Below are 20754 nucleotides of genomic sequence, written 5' to 3'. Positions count from 1 at the left end.
CCCTGTAGCCTCAGAAGAAAAGACTACAGCAGCCAGAAGGCACCCCTGCAACCCATCAATACAACTCGACCCTTGGAGATCGTGGCCCTGGATCATGTCAAGCTGTCACCCAGCAGGTCAGGATATTCCTATGCCCTGACCATGGTGGATCACTACTTCCGGTTCCTGGTGGTCGCCCCCGTCAAGGATCTGATGGCAGAAACTGCGGCGAAGACATTTCAGGCGTACTTCTGCAGTACCCATGGATACCCGGAGCAGGTGCTGACAGATCAAGGCACTGCCTTTGAAGCCGATTTGTTCAAGGAGTTCTGCCATCTGTACGGATGTAAGAAGATCTGGACTACACCGTACCACCCCCAAACCAATGGGTTATGTGAAAAGATGAATGACATCGTCATCGACCTATTGAAGACCTAGAAGAAAGAAACCAGTGGCCAGACAATCTACTTGACCTGGTAGATCTGTACAACCACATACCTGTGAGTTCCACCAATTGTACTCCAGCATATCTCATGCGAGCAAGAACCGGAAAGTTGCCCATGGACCTGGAGCTTGGTGTAGTAGAACCCGAAGCAGATATGTCCACTGAGGACTGGGACACGACGCGACAGGAACAGTACAGGAGAGTACAAGCCTGTGTCGAAGACAATCTGAATAGGGTAAGAGACAAGCAGGAAGCACAGTACAACAAGAGTGGACCAGCAGAATCGTTAGCACCTAGAGAAGTTGTGCTAAAAAGAAAAAGGAGAAAGCACAAACTTGATGACCAGTGGAAGAGGGAACCCTATACTGTCTTAAATTCAAGATTTGATAACAGGAAGACCTGTTTAATCACCAAGGATGGAGGAAGAACGACTGCAACGGTATATAGAGACCATCTGAAGTTGTGTCCAGGTCTGCTAAAGCTCCAAGAAGAAGTGCCTCTCACCGTACCGGAGGAGCCTAAAGAAGAAGTACTCCACACTGAATTAGGAGATTTCCCGGCAGATTGGCCTCAACTAGGTGGAGCAGTAATAATACCTGTGATGCATTTCTACCAACAGCCAGAAGACCCTCCACAGCAAGTAGAACCTGTAAGTGCCCCAGAAGAGCCTGCTCAGGAAGAATCCCCGGAAGAAGGATCCCCGGTTGGAGCAGAACAAGAAGGCCCAGCCAATGGTACATTTGCCAGTCCAATAGAGAGGTTAAGGCAGTTTTACAATCTACCCACACGTAGAACTGACAGGGTAGCAGACAGTGCAAACACAGACACCATCCACACTCCCGTACTACGCAGATCAACACGTAGCTCCAAAGGCAAGGCCCCTGCCAGGTTTAGTGAATAAGTAGAAATACCTATGGTATAAATAGTTGCCCCTGGGGTATGTTATTCTAGTGTAATTTTCATGTATTTAATTATTGATGTGTTTTGCCTTACAATGGACAATTTAGGTGACATGGACACTTAGCATTGCATTTAGTTACCTGTAAGGGTATATATATATAAAAGACTCGGTGGCTGAGGACTGTGAGCAGCCCAAAAACTATTCATGTACATAATTGCACTCCCTGGAGTGCCTTGTAAGTAACCACTGAACAAAAACCTGTTTGGCGTGACGGAAGACGTTGTCCAACTCTGGATCACCTATGCCCTGCAGCCACACCCAGGGCCTACGTGGAGGGTTTACGGACAGGTCCCTCAAGCTCCCTTGTACTTTGCAGTGAAATGGACAGCCTGTTAGGGGACTCACTGACAATTGCTCAAAAACTCTAACTATTGTACATATATTTATTACGTTTTTGTTACCTGTAACTTTCAAGCAAAGTGCCTCCCATAAAGGGAAGAAATGTTATTGTTATCGTTAACCTCTTTTGAGAAAAATGCTTCAGTCCAGGACTGCTGAGTTTTATTAGAGGGGAATGTGGCGCCCCTGCTGCGCATTGGTGCCACAGAACCCAGAAGGGTGCATGGATGGACTTCTCCACAAGAGGCCCTCACTACATTCATACACCTCCACCTTCCACCTCAGACCAGCAGAGGGAGCCTGTTAGGGACATATATAGGGAAGGTGGAGCTAGGCAGTTCAGTTAGTGTTTAGTGAGCAGAGAGCGTGCCGACGCTCAGAGAGCGGTGAAGACGCAGCACGCCAGCTGCCAAGTATTGAGGGCCCCGAGTGTGGTTGACAGCGAGGAGAAAAAGAGAGTGGAACTAAGGGGGCAGAGGAACATAGTAAGCTCACCCCGATATATAAATACCGGACATCGGGTCCGCGCCTACAAGGATTCCTTATACCCAGTAGGAACCACCGGAACCCCTCGAGTATTACAGGTCCAAGGTCCACCTAATGCTGATTGCAGTACCAGGGCTAGGAGTCATAGAGGTCCCAGCGTCCAGGGAGAGTGATCTCCAAAGAGAAGGCCCTACCACCAGGTCAGCAGGTGCAGAGAGAGACAGTAACCAAGCTAGGCCCAGCTCCAGGCAGGCCAGAAGCTTAGAGAATAGAGAAATGGATCGGGAGGCCCTATTCCCACTCACTGGGGAGAGTCCAGAAGTGCGCCCTTCACCTGGAGTACCCTGGACCGTGCCTGCAGCATCATCAGTAAAGGTACTGAAGCTTACCCCTGTGTGAGTGTCCATCCTTTCTCCGGGACCATCCTGCCATCTCTCCCCTGCACCACCATCCAGTATTCCCACCACTCTGCCCTGAGGCCCGCTCCACCTGTGGAAAGCCATTCCATCACAAGCTGCCCTACCATCTGCCACAGAGGACTGCTCCGCAGCGGCGGCATCCCATAGCCGCATTCCACAGGAGGTGTCACGAATAATCCCAAAATCCCCATTTAATAGAAGTTTCCCTTTTCACTGACCGCCCTGGGTCACGGACCGGGCCAGCCACCGTGATATCCCCCGGCAACCAGAGGCCCGGCTGCGGAGTACCCCACGGCCCTGGGGGCGAGTCAGAAGCAAGGAGGGGGAGTGAGAAAATGCACTTCCAGGGGGCAAAGAGGCCGAGGAGGGGCTGGATCATATACATGTATATATGTGTATGTATATACAGTTGAAACCAGAAGTTTACATTCACTATATAAAAAGACACATATGCATGTTTTTCTCAATATCTGACATGAAATCAGAATAAACCTTTCCCGTTTTAGGTCAATTAGAATTACCATCATTTTGAATATTTGCCAAATGCCAGAATAATGAGAGAGAAAGAATATTTAAGCCATTTTTATTACATACTGTAAAGTCAAAAGTTTACATACACTAAGATTTCTATGCCTTTAAACAATTCTGGACTTCCCATATGATGATGTCATGTGTGTGGAAGCTTCTGATTTGTTTGTTTTTTGCAAAATCTGAGTTAATTAGAGATACACCTGTGAATGTATTTTAATGCACACCTGAAACACACGGCTTCTTTGGGTAGCATCATGGGCAAGTCTAAAGAAATCAGCCACGATATCAGGAAGAGAATTGTGAACTTTGCACAAGTCTAGCTGATCCTTGGGTACAATTTCAAGATACCTGAAGGTGCCTTGTTCATCTGTACAAACAATTATACGCAAGAACAAACACGATGGGAATGTCCAGCCATCATATCACTCAGGATGGAGACAGGTTCTGTGTCGCAGAGATGAACGTGCTTTGGTCTGACATGTGCATATCAACCCAAGGACAAAAGCAAAAGATCTTGTGAAGATGATGGCGGAAGCTGGTAAGATTATGTCAATATCCACCGTGAAATGAGTACTGTATCAACATGGACTGAAAGGCCACTCTGCCAGAAAGAAGCCATTACTCGAAAAGAAACATAAAAAAGCCAGATTAACGTTTGCAAATGCACACAGGAACAAAGACCTTAATTTTTGAAGACATGTCCTGTGGTCTCATGAAACTAAAATTTAACTTTTTTGGGCATAATGACTATCGCTTCGTTTGGAGGAAAAAGGGAGACGCTTAGAAGCCTAAGAACACCATCCCAACTGTGAAACACAAGAGGTGGCAGCATCATGTTGTGGGTTTTTTTTGCTGCAGGAGGGACTGGTGCACTTCACAAAATAGATGGCATCATGAGAAAAGAACATTATGTGGCAATACTGAAGCAACATCTCAAGACATCAGACATGGAAGTTAAAGCTTGGGTGGAAATGGGTCTTTCAAATGGACTATGAACTGAAGCATGCTGCCAAAATGGTAACAAAGTGGCTCAAGGATAACAAAGTCAACGTTTTGGAGTGGCCATCACAAAGCCCTGATCGCAATCCTATTGGAAATTTATGGGCAAAGCTGAAAAGGCAGGTGCAAGCAAGGCGACCTACAAACCTGGATCAGTTACACCAGTTTTGTTAGGAGGAATGGGCCCAAATTCTGACCAACTATTGTGAGAAGCTTGTGGAAGGATATCCCAAACGTTTGACCCAAGTCATTCAGTTTAAGGGCAATGGTACCAAATACTAATGAAATGTATGTAAACTTTTGACTTTGCAGTAAGTAATCAAAATGCCTTAAAACATTCTCTCTCTCATTATGCTGGCATTTGGCAGATATTAAAACTTATGGTAATCCTAATTGACCTAAAATGGGAAAGGTTTATTCTGATTTCATGTCAGATATCTTTAGAAAAGCATGCATATGTGTCTTTTTTTATAGTGTATGTAAACTTCTGGTTTAGTCTGTATATCTATATACATACAGTTAGGTCCAGAAATATTTGGACAGTGACACAAGTTTTGACATTTTAGCTGTTTATCAAACCATATTCACAATACAGTTACATAATCAATATGCGCTTATAGTGCACACTCTCAGCTTTAATTTGAGGGTATTCGCATCCTATTAAGTGTTTAGGAATAATAGCTCTTAAATATGTAGCTGCCTCTTTTTAAAGCGACCAAAAGTAATTGGACAATTATCTGAAAAGGTCTTTAATTGGGCGGCATGAGCTATTCCCTTGTTAATCCATCATCAGTTAAGCAGGTAAAAAGCCTGGAACTGATTCTAGGCGTGGCATTTGCATTTGGAAGCAGTCATTGTCCAAATATTTCTGTACCTAACTGCATATAGCAATCCACTAATTGGACACTTGCAAAAGAGAGGAAGGAGTGGAGGAAACAACATAGCAATGCAAAGCAAAACATATAAACTAGGACATAGTATGGTGCTGGACAAGAATATGAAAGAACACTAGAGGAGAAAGGAGGGAGGAAGGAGAACAAAAGGAGGACAGCCGCACACAAATGCAGATCCATATAATAGCATCCCCAGCAGTCAGGCAGCACCCTTCCTACAGTCCTGCTCATCGTTATTGGCACCCATGAAGTTAAAGTACATAATGTGGAATATCTCCTGCAAAAATGAATCAAGTGAAACAGTTTTTTTGTATAGAGCACTCGTGTTAAATATAAAAGAGCAAATGATAAACAATAATTTAAAACAAAAAAACAATGGGAGGGAAAAATAGAAAAACCTAAAGCTTGCTGTGGCACTGGTATTGGCACCCTTTACATTAATTTAGTATGGAAACACATTTTGACTTGCCTGTCGTAAATCACAAAAGATATTCACCTGTGATTAATTGTCGGTGCTCATGTGACATGAATTAGCCAATGAATGATTACTTCAATGTTTTAAAAAGCCACATGGTAGGCCCTGTTCCTTTGTCACAATGGTGAAGACAAATGAGCTGTCTGAGGACATCAGTACTGCTATTATTAGCAAACACAATACTTACAAAGGGTATAAGGCCATTTCCAAAGACCTTGGAATCCCAGTTTCATCAGTGCGCAATGTTATTAAAAAGTTTGGCAAGCATGGAACTGTCAAGAACCTCCCTGGACGTGGGGGAAAAAGGAAAATTGACAAGAGATGTCTTTGAAGGTTGGTGCAAATAGTGGAAAAAACACCACGTCAAACATCCAAAGACCTGAAGGCCAACCTGGACCAGTCTGAGGTCATGGTTTCAACAAGTACCATATGCCACACACTAAGCCAAGCAGAGGTTTATGGGGCAAGGAAGAAACCATTGCTGTAGAAAAGACATAAAAAGGAATGACTGATCTTTGCCAAAGAGTACCTTGACAAACCACAATCCTTCTGGGAAAATTTTCTGTGGACAGATGAAACAGAAATAGAGCTTTTTGGCAATGCAAAGCAACAGTTTGTTTACAGACGGCACAATGAAGCTTATAAGGAAAAGAACACCTTACCAATAGTTAATCATGGTGGAGGATACATAATGCTGTGAGGTTGCTTTGCTGCGTCTGGTACTGAAGGCCTTGATCGTATCACAGGAATCATGAAATCAGATAATTATCAAGAGATTTTAGAGAGAAATGTCCTACCCACTGTAAGAAAGCTTAGTTTGAGTCAAAGATCATGGGTCCTTTAGCAAGACAAAGACACACATCCAAAAGTACACACACATGGTTGAAAAAGGAAAAATGGACTGTTTTAAAATGGCCAGCAATGAGTCGTGACCTCAATTCCATTGAAAATCTTTGGGGTGAACTGAAATCTGCCATTGGGAAAACAAACCCTGCAAACATTCAAGAGCTTGAACAAACTGCAAAGGAAGAGTGGGAGAAAATTCCAGCTGAGAAGTGTAAGAAGCTTATAGATGGCTACAAGAAATGTTTTGAGGCTGTCAGCAATGCCAAAGGGTGTACAACTAAGTATTAATTAGGGGTGCCTTTGTTGCTGCACATGCTGTTTATTCTGTTTTTTTCTTTGAAATTGCAACATGGAAGCTGAAAAACAATGTTCTATTGTTGCATTACTTTGGACCACTAATTAAAAATTCCTGAGGATATAAATTTGGTACATTTCCATTTATTTATGGTAATATTGTACAGTCTATGAAAAAAATGAAGGGGTGCCAATAATGGTGAGCAGCACTGTATTTGGTTGTATGTAAATCAAATACATTATATACTAGTGTAATAACAAGTTACTTTGCTGCCAAATCTTATTCTATTAAAAATACAACATAATAGAATAAACAGAATAATGATACATGTGTGACCAGAGGTCAGTATAATGTCAATGGCCTCTTCAGTCTGTGTCAAAAACTTTGGCGGATGAGCCCATATGATAACTCATGATAGTGTCGAAGTGTTGCCTTTGTAGTTAGATCAGGCAGAGTTGCTTGGGCATTTGTGTGACTTTGGTCGATCATGCAGGTACTTTGGTGTAAAGACCATTTCCCATGGTATTGGCTATGAAGGATATTATAGATCTAAAGCTCTGTGTTGGGTCTCTGAAGATTCTCACTATTAGCCACTTTCCATTTGCTGAAATTGAGATGCTAGCGGTATTGGAATTGATTTTCTCTCAGAGCTGGTTTAAAGGGGTTACTCAATGATGAAAGGAATGCCCAGGACTGAACTATTGATGACTTACCCAGATAATATGCCATGAGTATGAGATCAGTGGAAGTCGGGACACCCTGGACACCCACTGATCAGATAAAAACTGAGTTAAAAACTGATTCAGCAGCTGCTACTAAGCAAATTACTGGGCAGACCATAGCAGCTCCATATACGAGGAGGGTACCCATAAGAAACAGAAGTCGTCTTCTGAAGATTGGGGTGTTTATAGTACAGGCTTTCGCCACTAGGTGAATGTTCCAGGAATCTTCTGAGTAAATATTTGTCTCTTGTGAATTGTCTATTTTGTTGTAGGCCAGTCTAATAGTATGGGTATCAATAATAGGCTGCACGTTGCACAGCATGTATCTGTGTGACTGGAGCCCTATACAAGACTTATCTCTGTGCATTTATAATATAAGGCAACCAACCCTTCTATGAATGGAAAGTGTGTGAGAGGTTGTGTCATCAGTATGTTGCACCTGTGCTGCCTTTACCATGGTCTGCTGCATCCTATAGTGCATTAGTATTGTGACCTGGTGTCGGTAAATATGGCTGCCTTTCTTCTGTGATGGTTTTTGAATTTTAAGCACGTGTCGGTGAGATGCTTATTATAGTAGTTACAGTATATTTTTGTACTTTACAATATTGTGGTAGTTATACTCTTGTACACAGAATCAGTATTATAGCAGTTGTACTTGTACATAGGGGCTTATTAGTTTGAGCAACTGAAGGAGCAGTTTTCGGCTGATTGGTGGGGGTTCCTATTGTTGAACTTCCAGCCATCTCATATTGTCCAGTCCTGAACAACCCTTTTAAGAGACCTAAGCTTGTTCAGCTTAGAAAGCACAAGATCTTGGAAAAAAGAAAAATTTAAAACCTTCAAATTTCAATTTGTTTGATTCTTTCGCTTTGTGCAGGATTTTTTTTTGCCCAGGAGCATCTATATTAACTTCAATATAACTCAACATATTTTATTTAAAGCTCTTTAGTCTGAAAGTTTTCTTTCTACAGACTTTGTCTGCCAACCATAAGTGAATTATTAGCTGGACTTCAGGTAAAAAGAGAAACTATTAGGAACTGTAAATGCCCTCTATACCATAAGCTTCTCACAGAGATACTGAATTGCTTCCTTGCAGTGCCTTATCATTGTACCGTATTATGTAGGATCTTCAATGTCAGTTATAATGGAATCTAGTTGTAAATAAAACAAGAAAAGTCTAATGTTGCCCTCAAATTCCCTGTTAATTCATAACCTGCTGCGGTGAAAATCCCATTCTATGGCTTTTGGGGAAATAGGAACAGACAGGATCCTGTACCTTTATGAAAATCTGCAAGATGAGTTTTCTTTGCTTCAAAAGCCACAGTTTTAATAATATAATGCGAACAGCCTTTTCCACATGATTATTCCAATTAAATAGTTAAAGACAACATCTGACTGATAAAGGAATAAAGACAAATATTCTCATTGCCTCTGCATTATAGAATTTGATCACACATGGGCATTTTATTTCAGGAGCTGCTACCGCAGAGACATGTTAATAGCTGTAAAGCCATCTGTTTTCCACTGTGATCAAAGCTTACCGGTCTAAAAACAATAGAAGCCTTTTCAATAAGGGGCCAGTCCTAAATCATCAACTTATTATGAGACAGGCAAATCACTATTTGGCACAGTCCAATATAAAACATGGCTTTTAGCAATTTGACAATGAATAGGAAAATGCTGGCGTAAAATGATGGATTATCAGGCTCAGAAATCATACAGTATTATTCAGAACGACTAAGGGTCACAGCAGCCATCTAGGTATTCATCCAAATTTCTTTTGACAAGAGTAAAGAACATCTGCTGCCAGCTACAAAGCAGGCTGAGGACTGACGAGACTCGGGTGAGGTCAGATTTTTGGCATAGATATACCAGTCAGTCACATCAAGATATAGTGAGACCCTATGAACATACTTCTGATCAGGTATATAAATATATAGCTGATTTAAGTTGGTATACATTGATTGGTTTAAGTTGGTATACATGCAGCACATAAATGCATGTTTCACAATGGCCATGAATCAGAAAAACCTACTGACGCGCCCCCAGGGCAGTGGGGGGTACTCGGCAGCCCGGCCTATGGATGCTGGTGGGGGATATCACGGTGGCTGGCCCGGTCCATGGCCCAGGGCGGTCAAAAAGAAGGGGAGTTATATTTGTAAGGGATTTGTAGTTTTAGGAAGTGTTCGTGACGCCACCTGTGGAATGCGGCTAAAGGGAGCCGCCGCTGCGGAGCAGTCCTCTGGAGCTGATGTTACTGCAGCAGGGATGGTATGGCTCTCCACAGGAACAGCTAGCTCCAGGGCAATGTAGATATAGTTGGTTGCGCTGGGAGTTGTAGTGCAGGGGGAAAGATGGCGCAGATGAAAGAATGGACGGAGGCAGTACGGTGCAGTCATCCGAGTCTTTACTCACAGTTCTTATGACAGTTCCACTGGTGCACTGTACAGGTGTCAGCCTCCCACGTCGCGCTGCGCTCACCAGGCAGGGGTTCAGTTCTTCCTCAGGCAGATCAGGAGCGCCTGACGGAACCCCGCTTTCTTGTGTTCCTAGCTAGACCGTCTTCATGCTGGGTCTTTCTCCCTCCTGCCCTGCGCTTCCCCACTCTCAATCCGGCTCGGGTGCTCTGAAGTCCCTCCTGTCTTACTGGAGTTCCCAGACCTGCTTGACCCTCGCGGAGATTAGAATGAGGCCTTTGGCAACTGACTATATAAGCCAGAAGCCTCCGGTTTTTCCAGCCGAGACTTGAAGTTGCATGACTGGTCCAGGGGCCGGTCCCCTTCTTGCGGCCTACGATCCCTCTGTCTTCTGACAGATTCGGGGAGTATGGGTGCCGTCCCGCACTCGCCGTACTCCCTGGGATCCCTTTACTAGAATGGAGCCTACTCCTCTGCTCCCCTCCTGGGCCTCTAGCACTAGGCCCCAACTTGTGGAGCAGAGCTCCTAAAGAGACTCTGCTCCCAGACTGACTGTCCTCACTCACTGAACTGTCTGTCCCGCCACCCTAAGATGGCTTCCCTTTATATACCTCCTTCTAAGGTGCTCCTCTAAACTGCTTCCTCCACCCACATCCACTACTGGTTCCCCCTACCTTTGGGTTCCCCCCACTCCAGCCAGGGTCAGGGCTCAGCTCTACGCACGCATGTTGCCCCTCCAGCCGGCCTGGAGCAGTGCAGTGTTGGATGCGGGTGTTGGGGTTCCAGGCAGCACTCCCTCTTTACCTGAGAGAAGGAGACACCCCACCTCTGGGTGAGGTGCAGTACCTCTGTGGCGACTGAACCCTCAGGGGCGCCACACTACAAGAAGCAAAATGAACATAAACCCTGCTGTAAATGAATAAAAAGCAAGTGCATTTAAATTAAATAGGGTTCTTAGTAACACTGTTTTTGATCAAAAATAGTATAAAAGCTATCCCACCGCAACAAGGTGGACCCACTCGGGATAGTCCTACATTGTCTAATATTAAAAACCTTACCATGTGTCAAAGTTGACCTCTGTGTGAATAAGGGCAGACAAAGGACTGAGTCCCGAACTGTGGACACCAGCCAAGGGAAGTTTTTTAAATGTATTATCTAGCTCTAGAAAGAGAGGCCACACACTGGTTTGCACAGAATGCAAAAAATACAAAGAAAAAAACACAAAATTTGAGCTTGGTTTAAGTTGGTATACATGCAGCACATAAATGCATGTTTCACAATGGCCATGAATCAGAAAAACCTATCAATGCTGCATCTATCTATCTACTGTAACTATCTATCTAGGCTTGAACAAAATCCAGACTATGAACTGCAACGTCGCTACATGGGCCAATTAAATTAAATTACAGAAGACTGCATCAGTCACAGAAGGCTGATGTGACCTCAGAAGGGCTTCTCCATAATACTTTTGCTTTGTAGCTATCATATTACCTGGGATAGCGCAGCCAATTCAAAATTATAGCCTGTATTTAAGATTTATTTTAGAATAGTGAAAGTTTGTCAGGGCTCACAGTTCAGCAATAGAAATAGCAAGAGAAAGTCATAAAACATTGGATAAATACTCCAGAGTAATGTGTTGTATAACTGCAGCAGTGAAGAAGATGAGTGCAGCAGTCTGCAAATAATACAGAGATTCAATTGATAGGGGAGAGAGATAGTGAAGTTGCCAGCAGCAATACCAGACTACTTGTGATTGATCAGTGATATTGTGGAGCTGGCATATGTCCTGCTGTATTCATATTACAATTACACTTTATTTTTAATTCATAATGCACTAGAAAGCAGAAGCAAGACAACTCAATATTTTTTACAGAAAAAAAATTAAATCAGTATTCGGAGGTGTGCGTGCTTGTCACCAGTGACTGTACTGAGTTTTTGCATTTCTAATGCAATTGTCTTTGTGAAAGAGGAAATAATTTTTTCTTAAAATTACAAAATAAAAAAGGCTCATTCTCGAAACATTGTGTAAATAGGCTTGAATAAATACAATTTTTCACTTTTTTTAAATGGGTGTTTTGCCATTCTTCATTGTTTGTATTTTATATTCCAGTGGTCCAGGCTTTGTGGCTTGCACCTGCACTTTTTTGTTGCAGTACACCTTTCTTTCTTCGCCGATAATCAAACGGATAAACGTTCCCAATCATTGCCCCGTGTAAACATGTCTACCAATCAGACAACAATTTAAGTTATTGTTATTCATTTTGTGGATTTTAGGGCTCATGCAAACATGAGCATGACATGCACTTACTGGCCTCGGGTCTCCCGACTGGAACATGACGGTTTCATATCGGATCAGATAAAGATACATGGGCGTCTGCATGAGCGTTTAGGCTATGTGCCCACGATCAAGAAATAGCAGCATTTTCGAAGCAGTGTATTTTCGCTGCATCCAAAACACGTTCAATCACGCAGTTAAATCCCCATGTGTTCAATGAACTATGCGGATTTACCTCATCGAATACATTCTATTGTGAAAACTTCTGTTGCAGAGACTACCGACTCCGCAACAAAGATTAACATGCTGCGGCTCGTAAAATCGCGCTGCGGGTAAGTTTATGCAGCGTTAAGTAGAAAGACAGGGGCCATGACTAGTGTTGAGCCACCCCCGTAGTGTTCGGGTTCGGTTCGGTTCGTCGAACACCGGGATGTTCGAGGAACTGTTCGTCGAACTGTTCGTCGAACACCTTAGAACACCGTCGAACACCATTAAAACCAATGGCAGGCAAACAAAAACACATAGAAACACATAGAAAACACCTGCAAAGGTGTCCAAAAGCTGACAAACTGCTCAGAAGACACTCTCTTTAAAAAAGCCGGCCGGCAAATTCAGCAGCGGCATACACTGGTACCCGACAATTTAGACAAGAAGGAATAGAGCATCACACATAGATTAGATAGATAGAAACATGTCAGTCACACATATAAGAAGCACAGTGACAGTGTTGGTTACTGCACTTGTCATTTAGTGTAAAGGATTTATTAAAAAAAATATTAGTGTTTTCATGCACCGTCTCTTTAAAAAAGCCGGCCGGCAATTCAGCATCTGTACCCGACAATTTAGAACAGAAAGAATAGAGCTTCACACTAGTGTTGAGCCACCCCCGTAGTGTTCGAGTTCGGTTCGGTTCGTCGAACACCCGTGTGTTCGCCGAACTGTTCGTCGAACTGTTCGTCGAACACCTTCGAACACCGTTAAAACCAATGGCAGGCAAACAAAAACACATAGAAACACATAGAAAACACCTTCAAAGGTGTCCAAAAGCTGACAAACTGCTCAGAAGACATAACTAACACATGGAAAAGTGACAAGTACATATAGTCATGCGAAAATAAAAGAGGTGGAGGAGTAAAAGGAGGGGGAGACACAGATATAGGCATGTCATGCCCTTCTAAAATCCAAAAAGTGAGAAGCCGACACGGCCAGTCCGCTCCTGCCCGTGCCACCTCCGTGTCGCCGGGTTTGTGCCAGAGCCGCGGTGAACCCTGACGGCCAGCCCCCCTCTCCCAATACTGGTGCCTGTCCGCTGGTGGGTCGAGCGAGCCCCCCTGTGGTGGAGGCAGCTCTAAGCTTTTTAATTTAAATTGTCTCTCTAATTTGAATGAATACACTTTAAATCCATTTACAAGGATCTATTGGAGGGCAAGTCTCATGCCAGCAGCCGCGTAATTCCAGCTCCAGTAGCGTCCACTAAAGCTGCTGCAGTTAAAAAGCTTTTATAAGGATCGAGCTCGGCTGTCCACCGCAAGGCATCCTACTGCCAGTCCCAGCCCCTATGCCTTGGGGTGCCTCCTGATGCTCTTCACTAAGTATCCCATGGTCCCGAAGCATTTCCTTTGAAAAAATTAAGTGTCTAAACTACAGGTGGTGTAGCTTGCTTAACAGCCGGGATAATCCGCTGACTAGCAGACACTGCTACTAGGCACAAAGTATTTCCTGGGCTAGATGCAGTTAAAAATTTGTAATTAGATACTCTCGTTGGATGCTGAGAAAGCATTCCATAGAGTCTCCTGGCACGCCATATATGATTCTCTTAAAAAGCTTGGGGTAGGGGTCTAGGGGACCCTTTTATAGCCAAAATCACGGCCCTGTATCACAATACGTCACCTAGGCTGAAGATAAATGGAACTGTAGCACCCTGAGGGCTCGGTTGCTACAGACGTATTGCACCTCACCCAGAGGTGTGATATCTCACTCTCAGGTAAGGATGGAGTGTGGATCAGGACCCGACACCTGCATGCATTACACCACATTGCCGTGGGGCAGGGCGACCAATATGCCCCTGAGATGGGCACGACAGTCCCTGTCCCTGGCTGGAGTGGGGGGAGGGAACACTGAGGAAGGGGAACCCTGTAGTGCAGGAGCAGGGAGGAAGCAGTTCCTGGGTGCATTGAGAAGGGAGTATAAAAGGTGGGCACCATCTTAGTTCAGTGCAGAGAAGTCTGAGCAGAAGTGGCAGGGAGCAGGGGCTCTGCATGAGCTCTGCTCCGGAGGCGGGCCTAGTAACAGAGGCCCAGGCCTGGAAGAGGGAGAAGGAAGGAAGAGGAGCGGAGAAGGCTCCAGGAACGAGGAATGAAGGGATCCCAGGGGTGCGGACGGGCGAGTCGCCACCGCACGCCCGAATCCACCTGCGTGGAGGGGTCAGGCCAAAGGGGGAGACCGGTCCCCGAACTAGTGGAGGCAGGAAACGACCCTCAGCTAGAAACCGGAGGCTCTGACATTTTATGTGGCGCAGCCCCTCGCTACACCCGCTAGGAAGGCACCACATAGGGTCAGGGAAACTGGTGCCAAGTTTACCAAGAGGAGGCCCGAGGCAGCAGGACAGAAGTGTTGGTAAGAAAGGCCAGACAAAGGACACACAAAGGGGGTCCTGTGAAGTGCTCCAAAGTTATCTGGGAGTTGTCTGAGCCCCTCACCTGGTGAGCACAGTACGACGTGGGCAGCCGTTACCTGCAGACGTGGTCTGCATAATAAGAACTGTGAGTAAAGGCCCTGGACTGCATCACTGACTCCGTGTCGTTACTGCTGCTGCCCTGCACCATCACCCCTATCCTCCGCATACACTGCCCTGAGGCTATACTCCTCCCGTGGGGAGTTATGCTACGCTCTGCTGCACCCACAACACCAGCCTCAGCGGTCTGCCCTGTAGCGGCGGTTCACTCTGACCGCAATCCACGGGTGGCGTAGTCGGACATTTAAACATCAAAACCACATAAATAGTTCCGCCACTGGTTTGACCGCCCTGAGCCACGGAACCGGGTCGCCGCCACGAAGACTACAACCACCAGCATCCACCAAAAAGGGTCCGGCTCCGGGTGTCCCAAGGCCCAGGGGGTGCGTCAGAACATTTTCATCACCTTTCACAATCACCAATGGGACAAGGCAGGGATGTCCTCTGTCCCCTCTCTTATACATCCTAGTGACGGAGCACCTGCTCTCATCAATTCGCCATAACCCCAATATTAGGTGGATTGAGGTGGGAGGCACCGAGTACAAGTGCTCTCTATTTGCTGATGATGTCCTAGTATATATCACTCAATCACATATATCCATCCCTGCTGTTATGGCTGAAATAGATCACTTTGTTACATGGTAAAATTTTAAAATCAATGCAGCGAAGTCTGAGGCCCTCGATGTCTCCCTCCCCAAATCCATATAGGATTCCATCCAGTCCAACTTTCCCTTTGCCTGGCCCTCACAGGGTATCAAATACTTAGGAATTCCTATTCATAGAGACCTCTCCCATCTATGTTATCTTAATTTTGGGCCCTTTATTGAACAATTCCATACAGACCACGGTTGGCAAGTTAGAACTGTAAGATTCACTACGTGAACCACTGGTGTTTTGTGGAAAAGCACATGTACACTGCGTTCCAAATTATTATGCAAAAAGTGTTTAGGAGTGATAAGTAGTGTTGAGCCACCCCCGTAGTGTTCGGGTTCGGTTCGGTTCGTCGAACACCGGGATGTTCGAGGAACTGTTCGTCGAACTGTTCGTCGAACACCTTAGAACACCGTCGAACACCGTTAAAACCAATGGCAGGCAAACAAAAACACATAGAAACACATAGAAAACACCTGCAAAGGTGTCCAAAAGCTGACAAACTGCTCAGAAGACACTCTCTTTAAAAAAGCCGGCCGGCAAATTCAGCAGCGGCATACACCGGTACCCGACAATTTAGACAAGAAGGAATAGAGCATCACACATAGATTAGATAGATAGAAACATGTCAGTCACACATATAAGAAGAACAGTGACAGTGTTGGTTACTGCACTTGTCATTTAGTGTAAAGGATTTATTAAAAAAAATATTAGTGTTTTCATGCACCGTCTCTTTAAAAAAGCCGGCCGGCAATTCAGCATCTGTACCCGACAATTTAGAACAGAAAGAATAGAGCTTCACAGATAGATTAGATAGATAGAAACATGTCAGTCACATATATAATAAGTACAGTGATAGTGTTGCTTACTGTACTTGTCATTTAGTGTAAAGGATTTATTTAAAAAAATAATAGTGTTTTCATGCACTGTCTCTTTAAAAAAGCCGGCCGGCAATTCAGCAGCGGTACCCGACAATTTAGAACAGAAAGATAGAGCATCACACATAGATTAGATAGATAGAAACATGTCAGTCACATATATATGAAGTACAGTGATAGTGTTGGTTACTGTACTTGTCATTTAGTATTAAAATAAAGGATTTATTATTAAAAAAATTGGCGTGGGGTTCCCCTTAATTTTAGGCTCTAGCGGAGGTTAAGCAGACGGCTGGGGCAGATGTTTGAAGCCTGGGAAGGGGGTAATACCCACGGAGCTTCCCAGGCTACTAATATCAGCCCCCAGCTGAATACATAGCCTTTACTAGCTATTAAAATGGGGGACCCCCCCAAAAAAATGACGTGGGGTCCCCCCTAATTTAATAGCTAGCAAAGGCTAGGCAGACAGCTGGGGGCTGATATTAATAGCCCAGGAAGGGAGCCATGAATATTGGCCCCCTCCCAGGCTAGAAACACCAGCCGTCAGCCGCCCCAGAAATGGCGCATTCATAGGATGCGCCAATTCTGGCACTTAGCCTCGCTCTTCCACGCTGCCCTGGTGCGGTGGCAGGGGGTAATAGGGTTGGGGTTGATGTCAGCTTATAATGCCAGCTGACATCAAGCCCAGGTTAGTAATGGAGAGGCGTCTATAAGACACCCCCATTACTAACCCCATAGTCAAAGTTAAAAAAAACACAAACACCCAGAATAAAGTCCTTTAATTGAAATAAAGACACAATCCTTTATTGTTCTAAATTAAACCATACTTACCATCACGCCCATTCCAGCTGAAGCCAACGATCTCCTGCAATAAAAGAAAAATAATAAAGCAACCTCATCCTTACCTTTCCATGGTTCCCACGACAGCTTCAGCTCTGCTACATCGAGATGACAGGCTGGACCGCAGCAGAACGCTGCCATCCAGCCTGTCATCCCGCAGACACTGAGAAGCGCAGGCTTGCTTGCGCTGCTCAGCGTCTCTCTGTGACGACATCCAGATGAGCCGAGTTCATGTCCAATGAACTCGGCTCACCTCATGCACGCTACTGACAGCGTGGGAAAATTCTCACGCTGAAGCGCTGATTGCAGGAGAATTTTCCCACGCTGTCAGTGACGTGCAGGAGGTGAGCTGAGTTCATTGGACATGAGCTCACCTCATGCACATCACTGACAGCGTGGGAGAATTCTCCTGCACTCAGCACTTCAGCGTGAGAATTTTCCCACGCTGTCAGTGACGTGCATGAGGTGAGCCGAGTTCATTGGACATGACCTCGGCTCATCTGGATGCCGTCACAGCGAGACAGTGAGGAGCGCAAGCATGCGTGCGCTTCTCAGTGTCTGCGGGATGACAGACTGGATGGCAGCGTTCTGCTGCGGTCCAGCCAGTCATCTCGATGTAGCAGAGCTGAACCTGTCGTGGGAACCATGGAAAGGTAAGGATGAGGTTGGTTTATTATTTTTCTTTTATTGCAGGAGATCGTTGGCTTCAGCTGGAATGGGTGTGATGGTAAGTATGGTTTAATTTAGAACAATAAAGAATTGTGTCTTTATTTCAATTAAAGGACTTTATTCTGGGTGTTGTGTTTTTTTTAAATACTTTACTAGAAATTCATGGCGGTCATGTCTAATACTGGCGTGACCCCATGAATTTTGGGCTTGGGGCCAGCTGATAATACCAAGCTGGCCCTAACCCCTTTATTACCCAGTGAGCCACCGCACCAGGGCCCTGGATGAGTTGGGTACAGCGCCAGAAGATGGCGCTTCTATGAACGCGCCATTTTCCGGGGTGGCTGCGGACTGCAATTTGTAGCGGGGGGGGGCCCAGAAAGCTTGGGCCTCCCTGCGCTGCAGATTCCAGCCCCCAGCTGCCTAGTTGTACCTGGCTGGACACAAAAATAGGGCGAAGCCCCACGTACTTTTTTTTTAATTATTTCATGAAATTCATGAAATAATTAAGAAAAAAAGGCCTTCCCTATATTGTTGTGTCCGGCCAGGTACAAATAGGCAGCTGGTGGATGGGGGCAGCCCGTTCCTGCCTGCTGTACCTGGCTGGACACAAATATAGTGCGAAGCCCCACTTCAATTTTTTTTAATTATTTCATGAAATTCATGAAATAATTAAGAAAAAAATGGCTTCCCTATATTGTTGTGTCCGGCCAGGTACAAATAGGCAGCTGGTGGATGGGGGCAGCCCGTTCCTGCCTGCTGTACCTGGCTGGACACAAATATAGTGCGAAGCCCCACTTCAATTTTTTTAAATTATTTCAGGAAATTTATGAAATAATTTAAAAAAAATTGACATGGGGCTTCGCACTATATTTGTGTCCAGCCAGGTACAGCAGGCAGGAACGGGCTGCCCCCAACCACCAGCTGCCTATTTGTACCTGGCCGGACACAACAATATAGGGAAGCCCTTTTTTTCTTAATTATTTCATGAAATAATTTAAAGAAAATTGACGTGGGGCTTCGCCCTGTTTTTGTGTCCAGCCAGGTACAACTAGGCAGCTGGGGGCTGGAATCCGCAGCGCAGGGAGGCCCAAGCTTTCTGGGCCACCCCCGCTGCAAATTGCAGTCCGCAGCCACCCCGGAAAATGGCGCGTTCATAGAAGCGCCATCTTCTGGCGCTGTACCCAACTCATCCAGGGCCCTGATGCGGTGGCTCACTGGGTAATAAAGGGGTTAGGGCCAGCTTGGCATTATCAGCTGGCCCTAAGCCCGAAATTCATGGGGTCACGCCAATATTAGACATGACCACCATGAATTTCTAGTAAAGTATTTAAAAAAAAACAACACCCAGAAAAAAGTCCTTTAATTGAAATAAACACACAATTCTTTATTGTTCTAAATTAAACCATACTTACCATCACGCCCATTCCAGCTGAAGCCAACGATCTCCTGAAATAAAAGAAAAATAATAAAGCAACATCATCCTTACCTTTCCATGGTTCCCATGACAGCTTCAGCTCTGCTACATCGAGATGACAGGCTGGACCGCAGCAGAACGCTGCCATCCAGCCTGTCATCCCGCAGACACTGAGAAGCGCAGGCTTGCTTGCGCTCCACAGTGTCTCTCTGTGAGGGCATCCAGATGAGCCGAGTTAATGTCCAATGAACTCGGCTCACCTCATGCACGTCACTGACAGCGTGGGAAAATTCTCCTGCACTCAGCGCTTCAGCGTGGGAGAATTCTCACACTGAAGCGCTGAGTGCAGGAGAATTCTCCCACGCTGTCAGTGACGTGCAGGAGGTGAGCTGAGTTCATTGGACATGAGCTCACCTTATGCATGTCACTGACAGCGTGGGAAAATTCTCCTGCACTCAGCGCTTCAGCGGGAGAATTCTCACGCTGAAGCGCTGAGTGCAGGAGAATTCTCCCACGCTGTCAGTGACGTGCATAAGGTGAGCTCATGTCCAATGAACTCAGCTCACCTCCTGCACGTCACTGACAGCGTGGGAGAATTCTCCTGCACTCACCGCTTCAGCTTGAGAATTTTCCCACGCTGTCAGTGACGTGCATGAGGTGAGCCGAGTTCATGAACTCGGCTCATCTGGATGTCGTCACAGAGAGACGCTGAGCAGCGCAAGCAAGCCTGCGCTTCTCAGTGTCTGCGGGATGAGAGGCTGGATGGCAGCGTTCTGCTGCGGTCCAGCCTGTCATCTCGATGTAGCAGAGCTGAAGCTGTTGTGGGAACCATGGAAAGGTAAGGATGAGGTTGCTTTATTATTTTTCTTTTATTGCAGGAGATCGTTGGCTTCAGCTGGAATGGGCGTGACGGTAAGTATGGTTTAATTTAGAACAATAAAGGATTGTGTCTTTATTTCAATTAAAGGACTTTATTCTGGGTGTTTGTGTTTTTTTTAACTTTGACTATGGGGTTAGTAATGGGGGTGTCTTATAGACGCCTCCCCATTACTAACCTGGGCTTGATGTCAGCTGGCATTATAAGCTGACATCAACCCCAACCCTATTACCCCCTGCCACCGCACCAGGGCAGCGTGGAAGAGCGAGGCTAAGTGCCAGAATTGGCGCATCCTATGAATGCGCCATTTCTGGGGCGGCTGACGGCTGATGTTTCTAGCCTGGGAGGGGGCCAATATTCATGGCTCCCTTCCTGGGCTATTAATATCAGCCCCCAGCTGTCTGCCTAGCCTTTGCTAGCTATTAAATTAGGGGGGACCCCACGTCATTTCTTTTGGGGGGTCCCCCATTTTAATAGCTAGTAAAGGCTATGTATTCAGCTGGGGGCTGATATTAGTAGCCTGGGAAGCTCCGTGGGTATTACCCCCTTCCCAGGCTTCAAACATCTGCCCCAGCCGTCTGCTTAACCTCCGCTAGAGCCTAAAATTAAGGG

The sequence above is a fragment of the Phyllobates terribilis genome, unplaced genomic scaffold (assembly GCF_046119375.1).
Source record: "Phyllobates terribilis strain yellow unplaced genomic scaffold, ASM4611937v1 Scaffold_2__4_contigs__length_985480577, whole genome shotgun sequence".
In the NCBI taxonomy this organism is placed as follows: domain Eukaryota; kingdom Metazoa; phylum Chordata; class Amphibia; order Anura; family Dendrobatidae; genus Phyllobates; species Phyllobates terribilis.
This window is presented reverse-complemented; position numbering follows the sequence as displayed.